The sequence below is a fragment of the Rhipicephalus sanguineus genome, chromosome 2, assembly GCF_013339695.2.
Source record: "Rhipicephalus sanguineus isolate Rsan-2018 chromosome 2, BIME_Rsan_1.4, whole genome shotgun sequence".
Classification (NCBI taxonomy): domain Eukaryota; kingdom Metazoa; phylum Arthropoda; class Arachnida; order Ixodida; family Ixodidae; genus Rhipicephalus; species Rhipicephalus sanguineus.
In genome coordinates, this window is record NC_051177.1 from 157348535 (window position 1) to 157361489 (window position 12955).

The window sequence follows — 12955 nt, forward strand, 5'->3', positions numbered from 1 at the left end:
GTATAGTATCAGGGGCGTAGGCAGAAATTTTTTCTGGGGGGGGGGGGGGGTCCAACCATACTTTATGTATGTTTTTGCGTGCGTTTGTATGTGTGCGTGTACATATACGCAAGCAAAATTGAAAATTTTCGGGGAGGGTTTGAAACCCCCCCCCCCTTGGCTACGCCCCTGTATAGTATGATGCTGACCAAGCGAGCTGTCGAAACAACCAAAGCGACATTCGAATAAGCGAACACGGTGCGTGATCAGGCGTCGATATTATTCGAAATGAAACACGCCTCTGCAAGAAACATGCATCGTCGAAGTGGGCATGAAATATTTATTTATTTTTTTGTTTGCGTATATCATTATGCTGTCAAAGGGAGCTCTAAAAAAATCCAAGGCGACATTAAACTTGCGATCCGACGTTGTTATCATTCGATGCAAACCTCGGCAAAAGTGAAACTCCCACGAAACTGAACACTGCGCATTGCGATGCAGCCAGTGACTCAACAGGGCAGATGTAAATTTATGCTCTTCACACTGAGCTCATAATAAACTTAAAGCCGCACGACAAACTTGGCATCCAAGCAATTGAAAAGTTATCAATAGAAAACGCACGCGAAAGCGTGCTGGATGGTTGCTGACAGCTCCGAGTATATACGACTGCCGCAACGAATGTGCGTTTTACCGGTAACATAATTACAGAACTCGCGCAGTCACCTCCCTACTCATGTCAAAGAAATGTGCCCGTTCAGCATCTGCACGCACGTAGCGCTCGCACAAACAGCATCGCCCTTGACGACCTGCTCGGTCCCGAAAAGGTGGTCGATCAACCGTCCTCCTCTGGTAAGATTCCCACCGTTAAAACGTTTTTTTCCATCTCTGGGATCTTTCTAAACCTTCAGAGCAAGCGACACGTGAAGCTGCACGTGCACGGCGAGCAGAGAACAGCGCGTGCAGGGTGCCTGAACGTGCGGAGACAGCGCAGTCAAAAGGCTGGTGTGGGGACAGGAGCGACCGGTTTTCGCAAGAAAGGCGGCGAAACGCGTGCGACGCAGCGCCCCCTGGCCGAGCTTGGGAGGCCTATACGGGCCTCAAAGGCGCGTAAACAGATCGGCGGCGCCGAAAAAATCCAGCAGAGCATAACACGCCTGCAAGTGCAAGAAGTGCAGTGCGCGAGTCACACAGGACGTTTTGTGTGTATGTGCGAGTGTGTTCTTGGCGCGTTTCAAAGCCGCTAGACTAGGCTCGCGTCATGAAGGAAGCAGAGTAACGTAGCGAGGGCAGAGCGGCGACGATCGTCACAGCCTGCGAGATGCAGCGCGTCCTGAAGCATCGCACAGGGCGGGCGAACAAGGTCAACAAGGTGGTGGTGGTAGTGGTTTGAAGAGGAAAAGGCGCCTAATTTCTGCAGCCCGGTTGGGAGCACGGCGCAGCGCCTCAACAAGGCACCGAAAGAGTAGGATAAAGAAGGGGGGAAGAGTGAGAACAGAAAACGCAAAAAGGAGTGTGCACTCCGTAACTCAGTTCAAATCACCCGCCTCGCTCGAGCCAATCACGTCAAGCCAAAGACGTCCGTGCGGGACCACACACACAAAAAAACAATTTCCGACAAAAAAGATTCTGCCACAACAAAATTGCTCTGTGCTTGTATACTTATAATGTTTGTTGATATCACGCGGGGTCATCATTGATGTCAGTTGATAATTAGAATATAACGTAACTAAATTCAAATCACCCGCTGGGCGAGAGCCAATCCCTTTAAACCAAAACCGCGCGTGCGGGACCGCGTTCAGCGCGATAAAAAAAAAAATGTACCGGCGTGGGGAATCGAACATGGAATCGAAGGTGGTGCCGTGATAAGTTCGTTCCGCGCTTGTATATTTGCGGTGTTTATTGATATTATGTGTGCCAATCATCGTTGTCAGTCGTCGACTGGAAGTGTATCGCGTGTGGGATGGAATGGGCGGCCAAAGGTGTGTCAAGATTTTGTGTTGGTGTTCTGTGGTGTGTCGTCGTAGCCTCAACGGGCTCGTCGCTTTGTCTGCGCGCTCAGCGCTGCGTGATCGGCGTGTTTTCCACGTTTCTTGATTACGCACGGTTATTGCGTGGTTCAATCGAGTGCATCTACTAAGACAGTCCACCGCCCAGTGCCTTGTCTGACGACGACTGTAAAGCTCAATCGTGCGCCTCAGCGGATGCCTAGGTGAGTTCAACTCGCCAAATTGCGTAACAATGTGATCTTATTGTGCGACGACATTTATGCAGGTAAGGCAGCCCGGGTGGCGTGTTCGCACAGCGGTGATGATGTACGAGAAAAGTTGTCTGATAGGCAAGTATGGATTCTGCTACAGGTAGTATCTGCTTTTCTGTGATGTTTTGTTATACATTTCTAGTAGTTGCTCTATTTGTGTCATTTAAGCCTGGTGCTGTGCGATGTCAGTGCGCGTTAAAGAAAACCAGATCCCCAAAATTTCCGGAGCCCCTCCGCTACGGCGTGTCTCATAATCATATCGTGGTTTTGGCACGTAAAACCCCAATTAATATCGCGAGGTGATCGCTTGAACCGATTGTTCAGTCGCCTGCCGCCATAAAAATTCGCCTGCTTTTAAACGCACTGGTCGCCTCGTACATTTTCTGTGAATAAAATGCAACGGTAATAATGAACTAACGTGCAAATCAACTACAATGCAGTAGACGGGGCCGCAGATAGACACAAAACGCTTGTCAAGCTGCTCAGAAGCGTATGTATCGCTGGTTGCGTCACCATCTACTGTGCTGCGCTCGATTAATCCATGACAAATTAGCATAATTCTTCTATGGTGAGGATTTTAACCTGGCTGCGCAAGGTTTTTATTTTTTTATTCGTATACCCTAAAGGCCCACTTGGGCATTACATAGGGGGTTTTGAGACAGTTATATGAACAAACTTGCAAATAAGACTATTGGTAATATACACTGAAAATAGTAAACAATATAAAACATACTACTATTAATACAGGTTGGGGCGCGTAGCATTTATTTCAGGGGTCTCGAACTCTCTTGAGCTGTGGGGCCGCAGTCGCGAAATTTTTTAGTCTCCCGCAAGGGCGGGGACAGTGAAAAACTGAGAGGGGAAAAGATGGGGAGGGGGACGGCCATGAAAAAAAATTGTCAATTAACGTTGCCATTTCAAAGACGGCCTTTCCCATATACCATATTGTTGACGATAGAACGCGTTTATTTACAGAATGGCCCACGAAACCAATTTCCGAGCGGCACGCCTACCGGCCGAACATCGGAGTGACCCGCCCGTGCGCAGCTTGATCTGCCTACCACGCGTCCGCCTCGGTCATCATCTCACTGGCCTCGCCTTTCATCTCTACCACCTGGGAAGCCGGCGTGGCCGACGGAGGTGATGTCGCTGGACGTACGGCTTTTCACAAAAGTATACCCTGCACCTGCACCACAATTTTGACGATTGAACGCGTTTATTTACAGAATGGAAAATGAATGCAGATGTACAGCTCGGAGCGAAAAACAGTTCACCGAGCCGCTCGCGAGCAAGCCTCGTTCTCGTCCTCTTCATCTACTTTCTGATAGCGTGTTTAACTATTATTTGTCATTTCTAAAGGAGATTTGATGTAGGTTTTGAGAAACATATCGACACTGATACATAGACGGTTTTACATAAGACACATGGGCGCGGCCACAAATGCTGTTAAATTAGTTTTTTTTTATTTTCTATATAGCGACGTGAATTAACAAGGTCACTTAACGTCGAATGCACCAACCCAACCGTTTTCATGCGCACGCGTTGTACTGTAGCACTGTTTGTTTAGTTCAAGATACAAAACAGCAAAGTTAACAGCCCAATACGTGGGCACCAAAAACCATCAGTAAAATAGTCTATAGAAGGACTGAAATTGATACGCCGATAGTGAAGTATCGAGTTTTTATTTCACCGTTATGTTTAAGTGTATGGCAACCACATGGGGTGCCTTATGAAAAAATGCTTAGATCAGTCTCGCCCGAGTTGCTCACGAGCGTATTTATTAAATAAATTAAAGGAAATATCGGACAAGGACAGCCATATGCAGGCTGGGCCGCTGGCTAGAGATATACGGGCCATATGTTTGAGAACATTGATTTAGTTCTGCAGAAAACTTACAAGAAGGCAATGCATTTGACTGAATCATATTATGTGCTGGTAGTAACAGTAAGTGTGCATATAACTGCAAGCTTAATTGGAAGTAGTACAGCATGTCTATATAAATTATAATTGACAGACGTGTGTGTCAGTTCAACTAAGCTTATTAAGGTAGCGTATGTTCTGCTTGTTGCTGTGTTTGCCTGGGAAGAAACGTGTCAATTATTAGTCCTGTCATTACATATATTTGTTTGATGAACCAAACATGTTCTCTCTAATACCAATTCTTTTAATAGTGGAGTAGCACCATTGCAAAAACTTCTTATCACAAGTGGCTTGGGATGTGATGGTGTATCAAGAACATTACTTGATTTTGTGGTACCGTAGTTATCGCTTTCCTTTGTACTTTGCTAAAGAAGCATGAAGCCAGAAGTGGGGTCTTATTTGCAGTATTCACAACCAAGATGTATCAATCAGGGAAAGGGATGACAGTGCTGCTTTAGTTTATGCAGTTATAAATTGAAGAATGTCTGATATGTTTACATGTTTTCTGATCACAGAATTCTGGGCAGTGTGGTTATACTGATTTTGTGGCGTGCCAAGCACTACGAAATTGAACAGACGAAACAAGGGGACTGGATCAAGGGCTACTTTTTCTTGTTAGACACAACCTACTAATGCAAACAGACAATGAAGCCAAGGAAGGCATAGGGGAGATAATTGACATTAGTTTTTAGTTTTTAACTGTAGTGTGGTAATTTTTACATAAAATGAAAGGAATTAAAGTCAACAAAAGAGACACTTGCTTCTGCCAGGGACCAAATCTGTAACCTTTGGATAGTGCGTCTGATGCTCCTATGGAGCTGCAACAGTGGTCATTGTCCCATCCATCCCATTGAGCACCTCAGTGTGTAATCCCAACAGTACATGCTAGTGCTACTTTTGGCCATCCTGGCGTCTTGTAGAACTCTTTACGAGCTGGCAGCTGGCCAATGAACCCTTGCATGCTACCTGAAGCCATCAAGTCTACCGGGACGAGACCCTATAGCTATGAAAGGACAAAAGAAACATAGTGAATTAAGGGCTCATTGAATTGAACAGACACTTGTAGGGCACAGCACGAGCCCTGCATATGAATTGACTTTAGTGCAACAAGGTTTTTTTTTTTTGAAGAGTTCAAAACTGGGCTTGTTGGCAAAACATGCCCAAGATTTAAAACCATGCAAGAGCAGCAGAGGAGACAGAAAAGCCAACACAGTGCTCAATCTTTGCTGTAACCTCTGGTGTTCTTACACTTCTACTAAGTCTTCAGCTATCTTGAAATCTTCACATTCATGATGTACAATAAGGGTGGCTCGTTACCATACATTGTGTACATAGAGCATACACTGATCTATTTAATATTGTGATGAGAGTGCTGATGGAGTTTTCTGTGCAAGTTGCTTATTCGGCAAACTGTATTCTTCATACTATTTTAGTACGCCAGTGTGGGAAAGCTTGACATGTAACGCATAATTAAAATTGTCTGCAAAAATCCACTACTCCACTAATATTTGCTCTTAATGCATCCTAAGCTCATCATTCATGGACAATTTTGGTGATCAACAGATACTTGTGTTAAGCCATCATGTTTTATATGTACTACTTGTGTGCTGTAAGGCCTCTATTGTGTGCAGGTTATGGAATGTTTTGTGGCATCTGTAATGCATGTACCCAGCATAGACGACTGACTGTTCAAGGAACTGAAGCAAGGGACAGCTTGCTGTGAAAGATGGGAGCATTCTTCCTCTGGTCTGGACAAGCCCATATTAAGTGGTAGGCATTGGTTTCCTTCTCTACAAATGGGCATTTCGAGAAGAGTAGCTTGGGCTTGTTGGTACTTAATGCGAGTAAAATAGCGCACACTTAGAGTAAGCAGCATGACACAAGCGCTATCAACAGATGAATATTTGAAATAGCAGAGAAAGACTTGTGTACAGAAATGTGTCAGGTGAGTGTGCAAGTCACACAGGCATGACTGCAAACGATCTGAAATCGGCACAAAGGATCGGTAGCTCCTTTACGGGCAAGCTAACAAAAGGCATGCTAACACACCGTGTGCCTAACTTCTCAATCATTTTGGCTTATATTATCTCACGGACTGCATTTTCTTTACTGTTCACAGTCACGTCAACTCCATCAAATTCAGGCTGACATTCACACGTGCTACAGTTGCATAGCTAGGTGACCGTTTTTGTGCTTTTGTACATTGCAACGGTGTTCTCTCAAAAGATCGTTGAGGCATCTAGCGGACTGGCTAATGCAGAACTTTCCGTAATGCAGTGGGATCCGATACGCAGCGTGATCAATGCATCTAACAAACGTACATCTATGTTTCTTTGAGCATGTCGCTAGTAGCTCCTTCCTAGGAACACTACTATTGCAAAGGCTGAAAGGTTTTTGAGGGGCACTAAACACAACAGATACATCAACGCGACCAGCAATCTTCTTGAGATTATGCACAATATCATGCATGTAAAGCGCTACACAACAATGCACTCGATGGTGCGGGCAGATAATTCGTGAAGTATAATTTCGACCACTGCTACCTGTTGATTCTCGGATAACCAGCTTCCAGTAAGCGACCTGTTCTTCAGCGCAAAAACACAAAAGTGAATGCCCTCTGCATGTTAATATATCTGAGAAAGCAGCATAGCAAAAATCTATTTCTAGCTCCTTGCTAGAAAAACTAAATCTGCTGCAGTGTAATGATCCTTTTCAAGTGAGATATTCTACCTTAATGATAAGTTCAGAGAGCACCGTGGCAATCAAGAAAAGCACAAAGACTGTCTTCTAGCTATGCAGTGCGACATGTGGATGTCAGCAGGAATTCGATAAAGTTCATGTGATTGTCAAAAGTAAAAAGTTAGTCTGTGAGATGATTAAAGCCGAAATGACTCAGTGGTTAGGCACACGATGTGTTAGAACGCCTTATATTAGTTTGCCCGAAAAGGAAGTTGTATTCCTTTGTACCAATTTCAGATGGCTTGCAGTCATGCCTGCGTGACACGTGCACTCACTTCACCTGTTTCTTTACATAAGACTTCATCTGCTATTTCAAATAAACAATTGTTGTTAGCGCTTGTGTCATGTTGCTTACTCTGTCCCTGTCTAAGTGTGCGCTATTTTACTCATCCAACTGAGAAACTTACGACACTATATGTGAGGAACACCAAGACAGGAAAGAGTATGTAATAGCAAGTGCTTGTGATATTGTTCAAACACACAATGTTGCAACTTGCCTGCAGCATAGCTTGCACCTTCACAGCTCTTTGCAAACAGTCGTGCAGTTGGGCACACTTCACCCTGCTGTTCTGGGTCACAGAGAATGTGGCCGGTTGGATCAGCGTGATGTGACATGTACCCAAAAAATATATCGTCTGAAGGACACTCACCATTGATACCTTAAGCTCAAATAAAGAGCCAAGGCTTTTATACTTCGTTACAGCCTCTACAATGGAAATCTCAGACTTCCAGTCACATGCTTTGTGCTGCTTACAAGTTGCGCCTGTGATCACTTGAACCATTCCTGTCACTCTCTTGTCATCTTTGAATGACACCAGCTTCTCTTCTGATGAGTTCGTGAACACAGCAACGTTGCTGATAGTGCATTTCAATTTTTTCTAAGCATATATGATATCAATAGCTGCATTAGTAAAGAGAAATGGGAAAAAGCATACCTGACGCTATGTCTCGCTAATGGCTGCAGCCGACCTCACTTTCATGAGGAACAGGCACTCAAAGATGGGCAAAAAATGTCTCAATAGAATCTGATTTCTTGTGTCACTGTCTGTCATTGAGATGCCGTTTTCGCTTACTTTTTTATCATATTTTTCACACCTTCCTTGGTGAAGTAAGATGCTCAGAACGAATGAAACAAGTTAAAATGTTTTTTCCCATCAAGCCGTCCAACTAACTTCTTTTCAGCGTGCAGTTCTATTCTTTATAAAGCACTTCAAAAACTTTTCTACTGAACTATACATAATGCAAGCTCCCTCCTTCTGTGAAGCACAGTGTTTAAAGCAAAAGGGCATGTGAACTTCTGTGGATTTTTGTTCTTGGTAGTGCATAATTGCAAGCTTCAGTAGTTGCCAAGTCTTAAATATGTGCTGTTCATAACATTTTGACTGCAAATAACTTTTGTTCATTAGCCAACTTTATCACTGCATTGGTTCTATTCGTATTGTTGTGTTGTACAAAAACAGGGTGAAATATTTCCATGTTCTCTAAACCTTTCAGACGCCACCAATGAAAAACTGTCTGTAAATGCGTCAAATTGATACATCATTTCAAGGCACTCGATATTCTATTGCAACAAAAATAATGTCATAATGCATTAATTTGTGTGTGTTATAGTAATTATAATTCAATTGTAATAAATATCTGTTTATTGTAAAGTCATTCATGCTATGTTCTTACATTAATAGAATGAAATCTTACGCCAAAAATATAGTGCAAATTTGTTTTTGTGTATGTTCATTTGGAGTGAAGAAAAATTATACTTTTGGCATGGCTCGCAGGAAGGAGCACTTCGAACGACTCGTTGAACAGTGTAGTGCCTTCAGCAAACTGATAATATACAACAGTACGCTGCAAAATGAAGTTAAATGATCACAAATTTATTATGCAGCAGGTTCATTTGATCCAAAGCTCAACGTATCTTGTTCAACGTATCTTGATCAGCGCTTCTTGTCATTCCTCCCTGTGTGCGTTGTCTTGCTTTTCGCGCTGCTTACTTCTAAGGTATCTTGCTCTCTATTAGTCCTAGTCGTTACCAATGGCAAAAATAAGTGGTGCACACAATTGTGTACATAGCGTGTCAAAGGGTTAAAGGTTAATTTTCTGGAGAGTCCTTTGCTTTGTAGGTGGCCAAGTAAAGCCTCACTTTAGTTGTAATTATGAACTACATTAATTGAAAAGCTAACATTAGTGATAAGATTCAGTGAAACATAAATACTCCGTATCATCAGATCTTATTGCCAAGGGCCTCTATGCACTGTGTGATCTTTTCTGCATATGCAAGACGTAGAAGTGTCAAGGGTGAATGCAAAAGAGATCATCTTCAGTTTTCTCTGCTCTGAGGTGTCAATTTTATTTTGAAGGGCCTCACATAAGTAGTGCTTCAGATTTGACAAATGATTTTGTGTGCTTTTTTAAGATGTTAGGGAAACCAGGGTTTGCATTCATTAAGCACCATTGTCTTCATTAGCATACTGCAAAAACATTATTCCTAGAAGCCTGAGTGTTACTGTGTAATGACAGCATTCAGGCCTTCATTTTGTATCATAGCTAGGGTTAGCATGACACTACATTTCTTGTTTTACTTGGACATTTGTTCTGTGCTTTCCTTTTTGTTTTTCAGTCACATTTTAATGAGTCATTTGGTTTCAGAAGTACTTCAAAGGTACGACAGAATGTAAAGTGCATTCTGACTTATGCCCACATGGCAGTTAGATGTTTGTGCATATGTGAACACCGTATATGTCTCTGCACAGGCATGAATGAACGGATTATGTTGCACATTAAGTAACATGTAACTGTTTAGAGCAAGACAAGGGACATAGAAATATTATGTTCATGTAAGACAAAGGCATGAGATGGATAGATTCAATGCCTGGAAATGAACAGTGTTCAGTACTATGATATCAAGGGCAATTCATTGAATAGTATTAAAATTGCAAGATTACTAAGAAAGAGAAAAATATCTCTCGTGAGTGCATTTACTAATCCTGATGTGAAATAAACTTTGTGCTATCTTTGAATTTTCATGTTTATATGTTACCACACTGTGCATGCTGATGGCAGTGACGACAACTGCAAAGGGTAAATGTTGGAAAAGCTACAGACATGAGAGCTAGGTTAAAGGTACACACAAGTGAACTGTTGTATTTTAAAATTGCGTGGTGAATTCCTTGACGTAATATTCATATTGTTTACTTTTACTTTATTCAAGAATTCTGGTGGGTCAACCAAAAAACATTGAAGCCACATGGCAATTGGCTCTGTATTAATCACAGCTTAAGAGGATTAAGAAGTTCCTTATAAATAAAACATCCTTGTGATGTTTCGAAAGCAGGAACAAATGTGATAATGACTTCATAATTGTATTATGGAACAAACAGAATATCCAGACGACATATTTTTGTGCCTTCCAGGGAGATGTTCAATATCAACCCGATGCGAGGCAGCAAATGTGGAAATGGACGCAAGTCAAGGACAGCTGCAGACAGCAAGATAATGAAACTGATACAGCGATTGCACTGAATCACTGAAGATGTAAGTTAACTTTTTTGTTGGTGTTACTTGCTGATGAGCTTGTAATCCCTGCTATATTTTGGTTGCGTGTGTAGGGCCTGATATTCAATAAGGGTGTGCTGAATATATAGGTTAACAAGCCTGAAATGGTCAATCTGAGGAGATCCATCATAAACATTTTTATTGAAGGAATGTTGAAGCACTTGTTTTCACACAGAGCAAGACAACCTTTATGATAAGTGAAAGCAATTTTCAGATATACTAACAATATTTGCAGAATTGTGTTGTCGAATTTATATTACTAATTCCTAATTCTTTTCGCTTGCATGCTTCCTCGTATCTCTTTGTATAAACAAGGGGCACCAGTGCCACCCTGTCTATTGTTCATAATATGAGGGGATGCTTTGCTTTGTGAAAAGGAACATAAGAGCCCTATGTTAGCTAGAGACTGTTCTACCAGCTGTAGGCGGTGGTCTGGCATACATTCGCCTCCTGGCCATGCCTGCTTATTTTGACCCCCAGTAGCCGACAGCTTGAGCAGATGTGCTTTCTCATGCAGCAAACTGTGCATTCTAGTCAGCTGTCACTGAGCGTCGGCCACACTCTCGCATACCCTCTTTCATGAATGACTCTGTGTATGTCAGCAGACTGCAGGTTGTCATATTGACATCAGCAGGAAAGCACATGCATGGTGCTATTTGTTGTGGCTATGTAACCAGACAATGTACAAGAGGGCAGACAGTATTAGCAAAGAAAATTGCTTAAGTTGACCAAATCACTCTTCATTAATTTCTCTCATTGCTGCAACAGCATACTTTCCGCAGTGTAAGAGGCTGCCTCATTCTCGGTGCTAGGTGCTTTGCCACGTTTGCTGCATTACTAAGCATCCGAGCTCGGGGTCGCCAGGAACAGAAAAAAGCCGAGAGCGAGAACAAGCTGTAGGTGTAGTTTATTTTGTTAGCGGTCGTTTCGATCGAGTGCTCGGTTTGATCAAGGTACTCTGAATGAGACAAACTGTTGCTTGGAAGCAGGACAGAATGTCAACGTCAGTGCCACAAAATGCAAAATGCTTCTGAGAGGTTGTGTAGCTAGCTTTGCTGCATACCGCAACAATGCAAGGAATAAGCAAGTAGCAGCAAAGCTACGTCCCCATTATGATAAACAGGAGCATATGCGACCTCGATTCCATTGTCAGGTGTTGAGTTTCTGGATCCCGACGAGCAGGGACGTGCGTTACTTATGAACTCCAAATGGAAAGTGTTTACTATTGTGTAACACATTAAGCTGTGAGAGAAAGTTGGGCAGCATCGATGTGGCTGCCTTTGAGTGAATGCCTTGGGCTGTTGATGCTGCCTATGACACTCACTCATTTTACATTTCGAGTTAACTTGTGAAAACACCACAGCCAAGGATAATTCGCAACACTGTCCACCTGAAACTACTTGGCGTGATGTGGGAGCGGTAACTGAAACTTTGTTTCACAAGCGCACCTTTGGAGTAGCTCATTGCGTACATTTTGATTTGCTTATTTCATGTTGCATATGCCTCGTTTTACGCAGAAAGGCTAAATGTCACAAAACGTGTTTTTATCTCCTCTTTAGCTCTTTTAATTTGGCATTTTTGACAAAAACCGACACTCCTTGTCAGCCGGCCTCAGTTCGAATCTGTTCACGGCCATTGCACGTGTCCGACAGCTAGTGCGCAAAATCTGATTTTCACTTTTGCTTTGTTTTCTTGCTTTCAAGAGCACCCTTTGCTTGAACAGTTACACGTCTTATCTCAACATGGTAATCTAGCATTTCAACTGAACTTAACGTCTCCCCTCATGTCTTTAATGTCGTCTGCACAGAAGTTATTTGGATTTTTTACTGTGAACACTACATTTATTCAATCATGCAGGGGTTTGGGTACACATGCCCTTTTCTTTTTTTATGAGTTTGGGCGGACTGTGGATGCATCAAAATTAAAAACCTGCTGCTGTGTGGCTCATTTGTTTTTGCAAGGTAGATGCAAAATTCAGTTTTGGCACAGATTGCCTTCTTTTTTGGTTCAAGTGTCCTCACATATTTTTTTTCTTCTCTTTTCAGATGAGCCGGAATGCGAACAGTATACTCGTACAGTTTGGCAGAATAAACCCCATCTTTATGCGTTCAGAGCAGCTGGATGTTCACTGTTTACTTGGCAAGAAGTAGTACGTATGCGTGCTTCCTGCCACAGCTATGTGCTGTCCCACACTTTGTGGGAAACACTGAATTCTGCATTTGCTGAGAAATATATGTGCCAAATAGTGCATTTTGTTCCTTTCCAGTCACCAATGCACAGAAGTTGACCCCACACTGTACTTAAAAAGTTGTAATAATCGGTGTTCTGTGGTGAAGAAAATTATGGTGCTTTACATGCAGCTACCGCAGTGATTATTGACTGATGCCAGTGGCAGCTTCTACTTTGCTGCGAAGAAGTTGTTAGAGAGAGGATACACAGGTTAAGCAGTAATAATGACAAAAAATTTCCACAGGATGTTATATGCAGCAGTCATGAGAAAGACATGCA

At 42.6% G+C, this 12955-nt stretch overlaps 1 long non-coding RNA gene across 1 annotated transcript; it reads left to right on the forward strand.

The window, feature by feature from the left end:
- The first annotated feature begins 3259 nt into the window (after positions 1-3259).
- On the forward strand, positions 3260-12590 carry LOC119383834 (uncharacterized). The gene is made up of 4 exons (XR_005181758.2): positions 3260-3376; positions 5829-5926; positions 10306-10426; positions 12493-12590. It is a non-coding gene; the product is annotated as an uncharacterized LOC119383834 (long non-coding RNA).
- The last annotated feature ends 365 nt before the right edge of the window (positions 12591-12955 follow it).